Below are 12069 nucleotides of genomic sequence, written 5' to 3'. Positions count from 1 at the left end.
TATAGCTGGTTTATGTATTATGTGTATAGTTGGTTTATGTACAGTATGATTGGATTATATATAGCTCGATCGTGTATAGCTGGATCATGCTTTCTAAACCTGCAGAATACTCGGTGTTTTGAAACGGAATCAGAATAAATGTGTCTAAGGCTCCTCCGAAACCCATTCCCCATCCACGAGAGGGCGGTAAAGATGTACCTCTCTTTTCATCACCTGGGCGGATGAAAATAGCCTGAAATATCCATCCACCCTGAAGTCCTCACACCCCGACAAAAGGGGACAGGACCAACTGGATTAGGCAATGAGGAGTGCTCGACACGGAATCATCTCATTTCGGCTCTGTTCTGTCCAGATTGAAAGGATCTGATCAGGGTGCTGTGTCAGGGCAGCAGATACTGGGAAGACGGAGAGGAGACCGAGAACTGAATTGATGTCGTAGCGCATTTCATAAAAGAAACAGAAGAAACCGCATCAGTAAAAGCCACAGTTACACGCGGACAGGACCTGGGGGACGATTTCTCACACTCTAGCGTGAGTCTTTATAATTTTTATTATTATTATTATTATTATTATTATTATTATTATTATTATTATTATTATTATTTTAATGATTATTGTGCATATCCTGTGTTGGCCCTTTGAACGAGTTTCCTTCCCGATGCCACACCTGCAGATAGCGCTTTATCCTCTCATCCGTGATGCGTTCCAGCTGTGGCGGCTCGCGCGCGTGCACTGCGCTTTATTTGATATGAATGAATGTGGAAAGGTTGTTCGTGTTTTGTTTTATTTGGAGCTTCATTTTCATCCTTAAAGTGTCAGTGGCCAGGAATGTGCAGACTGAAAATAAATAAATAAATAATGGCGACCAGATGCGATCGTGCAGATGTGCGCACGCATTACACGCAGCTACACAACCTCATCATAAATCAATATAATAATAATCATCATTTTAAAAAAAAAAAAAAAAAAAGAGTTTTTTCTTCTATGAGATGTCATATATTTGACTTCTGGATCAAAATGCATGCATGCATGCCTTTCATTCTCCTAGATGTTGTGCATGGCCTACAGGACATACTGACCTAATGCGGTATTATTAGTATTATTATTATTATTATTTTTTGTACCACAGTACTGGTGTTATTTTGGTGGTGCATTAGTGTGTATCCCGGAATAACGGTGCAGGAGTCTTACTGCATGCAATCCACACATGCACACGTCTTTGACATTAACGAGCATGCTGGCGAATGAACAGGTTTCATGATGTCCCTTCATCATCATCATCATCATTATTATTGTCACCTTTATCATGGCTGTCTGTCTTAATGTTCTGAAAATGCATCCATGGCCCCATGAGTGTGGTCTCTATACTGTGTGCTTGACTGTTCACATGCAGATTGGACTATTTCTAGACATTTTTATTGGGATAGGACAATTCTGTCTTGTTTGCTGGATGGATAAAGTGTTACGGAGACTCGCAGTGGGCGAATTCTTACAGTTTAATGGAGTGTTTTGCTCTTCAGTCTCTTCCACGGTGAATATTCCATTTAGAGAAGTGAGATTTCACAACCTGCACATGATCTGTGTGGTCTGCCGTTGGCCGAATAACTGTGTCACTCTGAATAAGTAGCAGGGATATCAGACAGAACCTTGAGTGTTCCCATTGCTAATAGGGAGGCATGCGCTATCTGATATGGGCAGGGCTGTTTTTGCTGAGATTCCTGAAGCAACTGGTTCAGGGTGAAGGGGTTGAAGTGCTTGGCCTTTTACACAGACACTCCCACAGCCTCTCATCGACTACATTAGTGTTCATGCTTGTGCAATCTCACCAAGGGACCATGTCTATTTGAATAACCGAGCCCTTACCCCTTCCACACGGTCACCCTGGGGGAATCTTGCTGTAGAGCCACATACAGTATTCCCCTTGGGAGAGAACGGTCCCTTCTGAAGATCTGTGCGGTTTTGAAAAACCCGACTAATACGTTGCTCATAAATCGTATATAAGTCAATTAGGCCACATGAGTGGTTGATAGCGTTCTGTAATTCACTAAGCCTAAGTGCTGTTAAAGATAACTTGGTCTGATCCTCATCGATTTTTCTTTGAAACTTCAAGACAGTACTTCGCGTGTAGTTTATCCTCGGGTCGAACGCCTCTCGGTCTCTTCTACGCAGGAATACTTATGACTTACGACCACACAAACAGTCCCTCCAGGGTTTCAGCGATCGCAGGAATGAACGCAATATTTCGCAGGAGCTTGCGATTTTTTGCGACATTTCATCGCAACGCACGTTCGGCCGACGCCCTCGCGCCGAACATGAGTACAGCTCAAAGGTCTCATTTACCAAACAAACATCACTGTTTAAGACCGCGCGGAACAATTCCGTGCAAAAAAAAAAAAAAAAAAAAAGCACAAAAAACTCTTTTTGGAAAGAAAAAAAAGCGCCGCAGCAAAATCGAGCATTTTTGTCTGAAACGATTAGAGAGAAAAAATAAAAAACCCCACAATATGATGTATGACAATATGATTAGCTGCAAGACGTCTCGGTTAGGTCCTGTGTTTGCTGCAGTTCTGAAAGAAAACGTTCAGGAGAACATCAAACTTGCAATCGTTTTCTACTTACCTTACATATAATTGAACAGCCAAGACCCTGGAGTGGCAGTATGTGGCTCTTAGGAGTAATAATGGAAGCTAATGACCAACAAACTGCAAACTACTGGGCAGGCTGCATGCCAAATCCCCCTTTTAATAGACCATGGCGTCCGAAGACACACATACGTCTATTTGAGTTTCTTTAACAACAGCTTGAAGCAAGTCTGTGATGTTTTCGGACTGCTGATCGCAATATGCTAATATGCTCTTATGCTCCTATTCCTTCTGATATGTTAGCCTCGTAGCACCACAGTGTGAGCACACATTTCCAATCTGATTGTAAATAGAAATTTGTGTATTTGTATTGTTTCCCCCCCCCCCCCCCCCCCCCCCTCGGAGTCACTCTTTTTAACGGTATGAGCTAATGATTTGACGCTTTAAACTCTAGCAGTTTTCTTTCTCGTTTTGATTGCGGTTGTCTTGCTTATGGTAATGTTGTGTTCCCCTGCTCATGCTGTGTGACTGGTTTTTTTGGACAGTTCGTGGGTGAGGTCTCCATAGAAACTAACAGCATTCTTCCACTTCAGTGGGCAGTTTTGTGACAAATCCCTTTGAAAGGGCACTTAACTGAAAAGCAGCACAAAAAGATGTCAAGTTCAGCATGCTCTTTACACAGGAATATTTGTGCTTAGCAAACACTCACGATGACCCGGTTACATGTTAAAAATGAAATACGGGCACTCTGAAAGTAGCTTTCAGCACTGCTATTGGGGGAAAAACAGTACAATGAAATAAAATGCTGTTTAAACATGTAACTGATTTTACTGTAACTTTTTAAATGATTGAAGTGAGATACTTATCTCCGGAGGATATACATTCTTATCACTTTTAACTGTTACACTACCACAGAAGAGATCCACTTATCCACTTTAACATCTTGCATAGTCTATCTATAATCTATCCATCTATCTATCTATCTATCTATCTATCTATCTATCTATCTATCTATCTATCTATCTGTCTGTCTATCTGTCTGTCTGTCTGGCGATCTGTCTGTCTGTCTGTCTGTCTGTCTGTCTGTCTATCTATCTATCTATCTTTCTTTCTTTCTATCTATCTATCTGTCTGTCTGTCTGTCTGGCGATCTGTCTGTCTGTCTGTCTATCTATCTATCTGTCTGTCTGTCTGTCTGTCTGTCTGTCTATCTGTCTATCTATCTATCTATCTATCTATCTATCTGTCTGTCTGTCTGTCTATATATCTGTCTGTCTGTCTGTCTGGCGATCTGTCTGTCTGTCTGTCTGTCTGTTTGTCTGTCTGTCTACTGTATCTATCTATCTATCTATCTATCTATCTATCTATCTATCTATCTATCTATCTGTCTGTCTGTCTACTGTATCTATCTATCTGTCTGTCTGTCTGTCTGTCTGTCTGGCTGGCTATCTATCTATCTATCTATCTATCTATCTATCTATCTATCTGTCTATCTATCTGTCTGTCTGTCTGTCTGTCTGTCTACTGTATGTATGTATGTATCTATCTATCTGTCTGTCTGTCTGTCTGTCTATCTATCTACTGTATCTATCTACCTGTCTGTCTGTCTGTCTGCCCAGTTTTGGTGAGTCGACAATTGCATGAATGATAGTTGCGTGAATACGCAGTTGTACAGTTGTTCCTAATAAAGTGGACGGTGAGTGTATGTAGGTTACCGTGAGTTGAAAAATTTAAATGAGGCCACAAAACAGAATAACTGAGAAAAATGCTACAACCTTGAAAAACATTACTGCACAAAAGACTCATTCCACTGACGGATATTTTATATTTCAGTAGCTTCGGTATGTAAGCTATAGATTTTAATGCTGGTTAAAATGATAAGAGCGCTTTGGAGCTAATTGTACATAAAGCTTTTACTCGCTACGGTTTCACGTCTCTCACGGGCAGCCATGGTTCACCTCTCACGGAGACAGCATGGGTTTTCATGGTCTAGTTTCTCAATCGGAGGGGGAAACATATGACTGTGTTAGGCCTTTGCTTCATTCTGTGCGCCTGGACAGAGGGTCACTTTGTAGTGTGGAGCCTAAGGGCTTTCACAGCCTTTAACAGGGGTATAAATCAGTGGGTGGGGTGTCCTTTAGCTGATGCCCCAGGGGTAGTTTGTTATTGCCTTTGCAGTGAGAACAACTCAGTAATGCTGGACGTGACGTTATTAGTAAATCTTAGAAACAGTGCAACTTTAATGACCATGTGTGATTTTCTTAAAGGGGTCATATGATGATTTTAAAAGTTCATTATTTTGTTTATTGGGTGGAATCGAATACGTTAACATGCTTTAATGTTCAAAAAAACGCATTCTTTTTCACATACGGTACATTATTGCACTACCTCTATTCCCAGTCTGTCTGAAACGCTCTGATTGAGTTCCGGTTTCTCCAAAGCCCCGCCTTCCAAAAAGCCCGGAGTGCTCTGATTGGCCAGCTGACCCACTGCGTTGTGATTGGCCAAAAACAACAAGTGTGTGTCGGGCGTTACATTTCCCTTACCTTAATCATGAGCTTCAACTTCCAGGGCTTCTAAAGCAATTATAAACACAGTTAATAACGTCGTCGGTTTAACCGTATCGGTTCGAGCCCGAGTCAGATTCTGAAACCGCGGATGATCGAGCGGATCGATCGGAACCGACTTTGCGAGCACGACTCGAGCAGAACCGCTTCACAGCGGTACGTTTTTATTTTGTAACCTTTCATATATGATGTTATAACGGCTTAATTGGTTAACTTTATGTCCTGAAGTGACAACATAAAATACAGTTCAATATTTTCCTTAATGAATTAAAACCGTTAAAATTACGGCGGCATCATGATTATATTTTAAACCGTGACGTAGATGTTTGCGGAAGTAACATCTGGGTAACTGGAGGCGTTTGTCGGCGGGTCTGGAGCGGTGTTCTCGGTTAGATAGAATAAATATATCCCTTTGTGGGAGACTACGAGCTTTGTAACTTTGCAGATCTTACACACGCACAAACAGATACGATACACCCTGAAGGACACGGGAAAGATTCAAAAGCATCATATGAACTCTTTAAGGTTCTGTTGTTGCACATGAATAGACAAGTATCACTGAAACCCTTATGACACATGCGTGCATGGAGTCACATGACACATGATAATATACTGATTATTAATGATCCACGATGCAGCTCATGTGATATGGCCTTTGGCTCCTTCTAGCATTCCGAAGAAAACACTTCAATCCAGTTGGTAGGCAGTGGTGACATTTGGCGTAGTCTTTATTCAGTTACGGTTCTTAATTTCGCAAATCATTAGAGTGAAGACTGTAACATTGAATGATAGTGTAAGACTAGGTACTACAGAGATATAAACAGAAGGAGAGAATACACACTTCTGAAATGATGCTAGAATTATAATGAGCTAACTGAGCAGTTTCATTAGATACCCAGTAAATGCACCTGCTTCACCCAAATACTGCTGAACTTGCAGTGAAGCAATCTAATGAAACCATGAACATAATGGCTGACCTTGGCTGACCTATTAATGCTATGATTCATTTTCCCATGTTAACTTAACTGTCCAATCTTGTGTCATAGTTAGTGTGAGCACAGTTTATATCAGGGGCAGGTGCTCGAAGTTTAAAAGGGATACATGGATTTTAAAAGACACGATTTTTAAAACACCAACGACGGCAAATGTTATGTTTTACCATAACCACGTTAAAAAAGTATGTGGACAGCTGACCATCACATTTATATCAGGTTCTTCCCCAAACAAATTTAGAAGCACACGATTGTCTCGAATATCTGTGTATGGACAGTGGTAACGTTAAGATTTCCATTCACTGGCGCTAAGGGGCAAACCCAAAACTGTTCCAGCGAGACAATGCTCCTGTGCAAAAAAGCGAGGTCCATGAAGACATGGTTTGCCAAGGCTGGTGTAGAAGAACTCAAATGACCTGCGCAGAGCCCTGACCTCAACCCCACTGAACACCAACAACTCTCCAGGCCTTCTCCCAAAATCTTGTAAGAAGCCTTCGCTGAAGAGCGGAGGCTGTTATCGCAGCAAAGCGGGGACCAACTCCATATTAATGCCCATGGTTTTAGAAAGGGACTCACGGGAAAGACATACGAGTGTGATGGTCAGGTGTCCACATACTTTTGGCCGTATAGTGTCGTATGGTCTGATAGGCATTGATCAAAAAAACAATACACTCGGCGTAAGGCAGGATTACGCAGGATTACACACACACACACACACACACACACACACACACACACACACACATACAATCCAATCTACCAACGCATGTTTTGGGAGGTGGAAGAGAACCCGGAGCAACCCAAACACACTCAGGGAGAACATACGGAGAAACTCTTCACACACAGCAAGGGCTTAGGATCGAACTTGTGATGCACCACCATGTCGCTGTAATATATTTTTTACTATCTTTCACAATGAAAAATAACGTGCAGTTTAAATTTCACCGTAAACCTTCGGTCGCTGAATGATTCTACCGAAGCGAGCTAATACACTACATGAACAAACAGCATGAATTGAAATGTTATTTACTACACACACATTCAATACGCAGTACCAAACTAGTAATCGATTGAAGATGGGATCTATTTAGCAGCAAATTCACAGTCAGTGATATTAACCCGATTAAGACGATACTCTGATTAAGAGACTAGCATGTAAACGGAGATTATCGACGACCTTAATCCGACTAAAGTCATACTCGGAGTAAACACAGATCGTATTAAGACGTGTGGAGTACTCCTGTTTTAGTCGCGTTACAGACATGTACACACCTTAATCACACTGTTAACGTCGTGTGGGAGTTTTCACCGCATTGTGCGACAGGGCACGTACGCACACGGCAGCGCTCGACCGTTTAACGGTAAACAAGAGAGCACGGCTGCGTCCCAAACCGCATACTCACCTGCTATATAGTAGGAGAAATACATGTATCTCTATATACTATACAGTAGGTAAGTACGCGGTTTGGGACGCAGCCCATGGCTTCAAGCAGTCGTGTATTAGCACGTACAGCACGACAAATAATTAACCGCACTTGAAGCTTTCGTAAAATTAAAAATGAAACACCCAAAACTGTATACTGTGCCATAACGAAGACCAACTGTATGTCGATACGTGAAATTCCGGAGGGACGTCGGACGGCGTGGCGCGGTGACGTAATGACGTGACGTTAATCCATCTATGTTATATAACACGTAAAACTGGTAGATGAAAGGAATATTCTAAAAGCGACTCATGTAAACGCCTTAATCAGAATATTGCCTTATTCAGAATAAGGTCAATTGCTGTCCATGTAAACGCAGTCAATGAGTCATGCGAGTGTCAGGAGCGGCATGCAGTCTCTGTCCAGTCAATTCACACCTCACATGGTTCACATGAACTACAGGCACGACCGCTCGTTTTATTTTTAGAACTCTAATGGCCAAATGTACAACTGTGTCGATGAAACCTGGGGAACGAGGACAGCCCAGAGTTGGCCAGCTGTGATTACAACACCGCTCAATAAAAACGTGACATGGGACAGTGGAACTGTGATAAAACAGTGTGAATGTCTCTTCTCATGTACATTCATGTACTGCTACCATTCGTATACTTTTCTATGGAAGTATAGTTTGCACAAGCATAGCCTGTTTCAATCAATTTCACTTTTCACAAGTGAAAAGAATGTAGCGGTGTTTAAAAGTTGAACAGAAAATGATGAGAGAAAAAAAAAAAACGAACGAATTGAGTCACATTATCGCAGTTTTCGTGCAGCCAACATGCTTTGATCGTGTATATTGAAAGAAGTGGAATAAAATTAAACACTAAGCACTTTAAATTAAGCACTCATCAAAGCTCAGGATTAAACCGAGGCCCATGCCATCGGGAGGCAGCAACATTACCCACCGTGCTATTGGGCCACACGTTTATTACTATAGTCATTTCTTCCTCTCTGCGCCAACATCCTCACAGATCACGTTCATTCTACGTGACTTGATCGCACTAACTCTACATAATTTAAAACAGTCGCTTGCTCAAATGATAATTTAGTAGAAGCGATGAAATCATGTTTTGATGTGAAATATTATTTTTAGGTCGATTATACGTAGCATTTTCCCTTAAATCCGACTGACCACGTATTCCCTTTAGTTCAGTGCAATAAATGCACCAGATTCACCCAAATACCGATGTTGTGTAAAACACTAGTGGGTGGTCTTACATTTTCAGCGGTGGTTAAAATGGAAGCATTACTGTCGCATGTGTCTCCAAAAGGGAAGAAAAAAAAGAAAGAAAGAAAATTCCAAACCACCTCCGGTGTGAATTAAGGCCTTAAGGCTTTAAAAAAAAATATTGCAGTCTATTCATCACCTTCTTCTGGCATCAAGACAGGAGTGAAGCGAACAGCAGATATGACTGCACAGCTTGCCAGGAAGAAAAAAGGTAAACTGCTTTGCCGTGTTGCTGCGGAAGGAACAAAAGTGGGCAGAAGAGTCCATTGAGCAGTGCCATGGAGGAGGAGAGAGTGTATTTACGGTGTTGGAACACAGATTACACGAGCTGGCAGCAGGCGTGGGCCATATGAAAGACCTGTTAACAGAAATGCAACAGCACATTGAAGTACAGAGCTTAAGAGAGCATAGTATAGCTGCCTGGCATGCAAAGACAAGACTCTGATGTGCTTTCAGTGGCTGCATCTCATGCTCTGAACTTGAGGCCCGTTTTGGCAGATGATGCTGATAGCTTGACGTCAAGGCAGACTAAAGATCAGCGTGTCATGCTGGAGTGCAGCACAGCAGCTGCATTGAATGCACTAGAGGCTGGTATTCAGGCTGCCTTCCTTGTCAAATCTTGGATCCTCCACCCAGTACTAGTTCTGGTGGTCTTAGACTCAGTTATATAGCCATACAGCTCATTTTAGAACTGTTATAAAAACAAACAAAAGGCTATATCGTCTACATTTTGGTCAGCCTCATAGCTGATGCAAAATTATGTTAGCTGTTGTGCTAAGTGGCAGAATAATCTGACAAACAGGCAAGTACACTAGCTGGCTAGCTCTAGCTAGTTAGCTAAGTAACATTAGCATCAAATTCTATCTAAATAGCAAACAAATGAAATATTGGTCCTATTTGGTTAAAATAAAAGACTTCTAGAATCTCTAGACTTTTTTTATTTTGGCGTTACCATTGATGATGCTACATAGGATAAAGCCACATAGGGTTTTGTAATGGCTTCCATTTACAACCAAGTCTTCTAATGTCACTTTTGATTTTGGGCTTTTTTTCTGGCTTTACAACACAGGCATGGATGGTAGTGAACTTGCCAAAATTGGCACGACATATCTGACTTCAGATTAATATTTCAGCCAACATAATATTACATTACAAGTATATTTTTAAATTACTTAATGCAGATTCTGCGGCTCTGGAGTCCAGCAGAGTTTGGTGATTTTACAGCTTATCAACACCTGTAATAGTAGTGATTCATTTGTGACTTGAATAAAGATCTTTAAGCATGGAAATCAGCAAATAGTGCTTAATACTGGCCCTCTAATACAGATTGCTGTAATACAGGGCCGGTGAACACCACTGCTGTTTGAGAAGAGTACTGTTCTTATGGACAGACCTTTTTTTTTCTTCTTTTCTTTAAATATAGTGGATACACATGAAGCCACATTTTAAATCCAGCACGCAATAGGGAATTTAGATGTGTGGTGCTTCATGCCGTTGCACTTTGTTGCTGTTAACGGGGCTGTTTTAAGAGCTACAACAGTTCTTGTAAAACATAAAGGGGAAAAAAACACACCACTCACATTAACTTACAGCCTTTGCTGTGATTGAACTCAGAAGCCTATATCTTGACCTTTACATCCAGTGGTTAACAGAGACAAGACGCAGGACGTGCTCACACATCTGAAAGCAATCACGTCAGATTACCAGTTAGTCCTTGAGATTGATATTTGGCACGACTTCTTAATTAGAAATCGCGCCAGAAATCGTGGGATTTTTAAAGCAGGACTTTGTTACCCAGCGCTGTTAGTCATCTTCCCTCAGACGAGTCGTCTCAGTGAAATCTGCTCCAAAAAAAAAAAGAAAAGAAAAGAAAAGCAGAGAGGAAACAAGAAGGATACGCTTAGATTGGCTGGCCAGCACAAGTAATTCTCGATGCAGTGTAAAAAAAACATCTGTTTTAGCTCAGTTGCTTTTTAGTCATTTCTACAGAGGAGAGAAATACCTTGCATTCCTGCATTTCCTGCTTTTGACAGGGACAAAACAGAGCTATAATAGTCAGTTAATTGGTGTAAGATGTGATGACAAAAATGTGTTTCGAAATGTTTCAAGAATTTACATTGAAGTCCATTGGAAATAATTCCAATGGACTTCGTTGGAATTATTTCCAACGAAGTCCATACATATACGTTGTTTGTTCGATGGATAGATCTACCACAAAGCTTCTGTGATCATTCAATTGTCTGGCCCTTCGAAGGTGGTCAACCTTCCACAAATCCACAAATGGATTAGCCAGTTCCACTGCAGGAGGTCTTCATGTCCGGTGAATATTGAGCTTATGCTATGAGCAGTATGGTATTATATATCCCAGTAGACTTATATGCCCAAACATTAAAAAAAAATAAGCTGGTCCCATTGAAATAGCCTCCTAATAATAAAAGTGTGATTTATTAAAAGTGTGTTATAAGAGAATACCACCATCTTCCCAAACGCTCATAATAGTTTGTTCATTTAGCTCCATATGAATACATCATCCATATATTGAAGAACTGCTGACGAATTCATAACTAGTCCCATATGTAGATTTAAAGCTGCCGTCATTGATATTGGGGGAATTTTCTAACTTCTGCGAGACTTGGTCACCAAAAGTTGTTCCCTTCAGTCCAAATCTCTTTTCCTGCTTTCCAAAGACATTGGAAAGTGGCTCAGAAAACCATGTCCCCAGCATTCCAGTGCATTGAGAAGCGCCAACACAATAAGGGTGGGGTTTTGTTGTTTGTTTGTTTGTTTTTAAGTAGCAACTTAAGGTGTAGAGAATTTGACGAGTTATGAGAATTTCATGATCTGTCAGGCTTTAGTGAGTGCAAAAGTGTTATGGAGGTCCATTACTCTTTTGTGAGCCAGTGAGACCTTTATTACCCATGAGAATAGTTTTATAGATATGAACTTAGTAATGAAAGGATGATAAGTCTATCTGAAACTCACCGGCATTGTTTGGGCAGCTGGAGGGGGGTGGGGTGGGGATAACGATCAAATGTTTGATGTTTGAATTGGGAGTTATTTAGAGATAATCTATGTTCCTAAAAGACAGGTGATTTTGGCATCAGGAGGCGGAGGTCTTCTGCGGAACACACTGTCGCTCTTCATAAGACTCAACGAGACTCATAACTCGTACATGGTGTACTGATTGCAAATGTGCGGAATGGAGAGCGTGAGAGGTGA

At 41.2% G+C, this 12069-nt stretch overlaps 1 protein-coding gene across 2 annotated transcripts in view; it reads left to right on the top strand.

Annotated features, from left to right (window-relative positions):
* The first annotated feature begins 237 nt into the window (after window positions 1–237).
* Window positions 238–12069, top strand: part of palm1a (paralemmin 1a) — a 36715-nt gene continuing 24883 nt past the window's right edge. Inside the window, exon 1 of one of the 2 annotated variants that reach the window (XM_017477751.3) lies at window positions 238–531. The gene's annotated coding sequence lies outside the window, so the exon portion shown is untranslated. The remainder of the gene's footprint in view (window positions 532–12069) is intronic. The other variant, XM_017477753.3, reaches the window with a different exon arrangement.

Source organism: Ictalurus punctatus, chromosome 10 (assembly GCF_001660625.3).
Source record: "Ictalurus punctatus breed USDA103 chromosome 10, Coco_2.0, whole genome shotgun sequence".
Taxonomy (NCBI): Eukaryota; Metazoa; Chordata; class Actinopteri; order Siluriformes; family Ictaluridae; genus Ictalurus; species Ictalurus punctatus.
The sequence above is the reverse complement of the archived record's forward strand: the minus strand, read 5'-3'. Positions and strand labels throughout refer to the sequence as shown.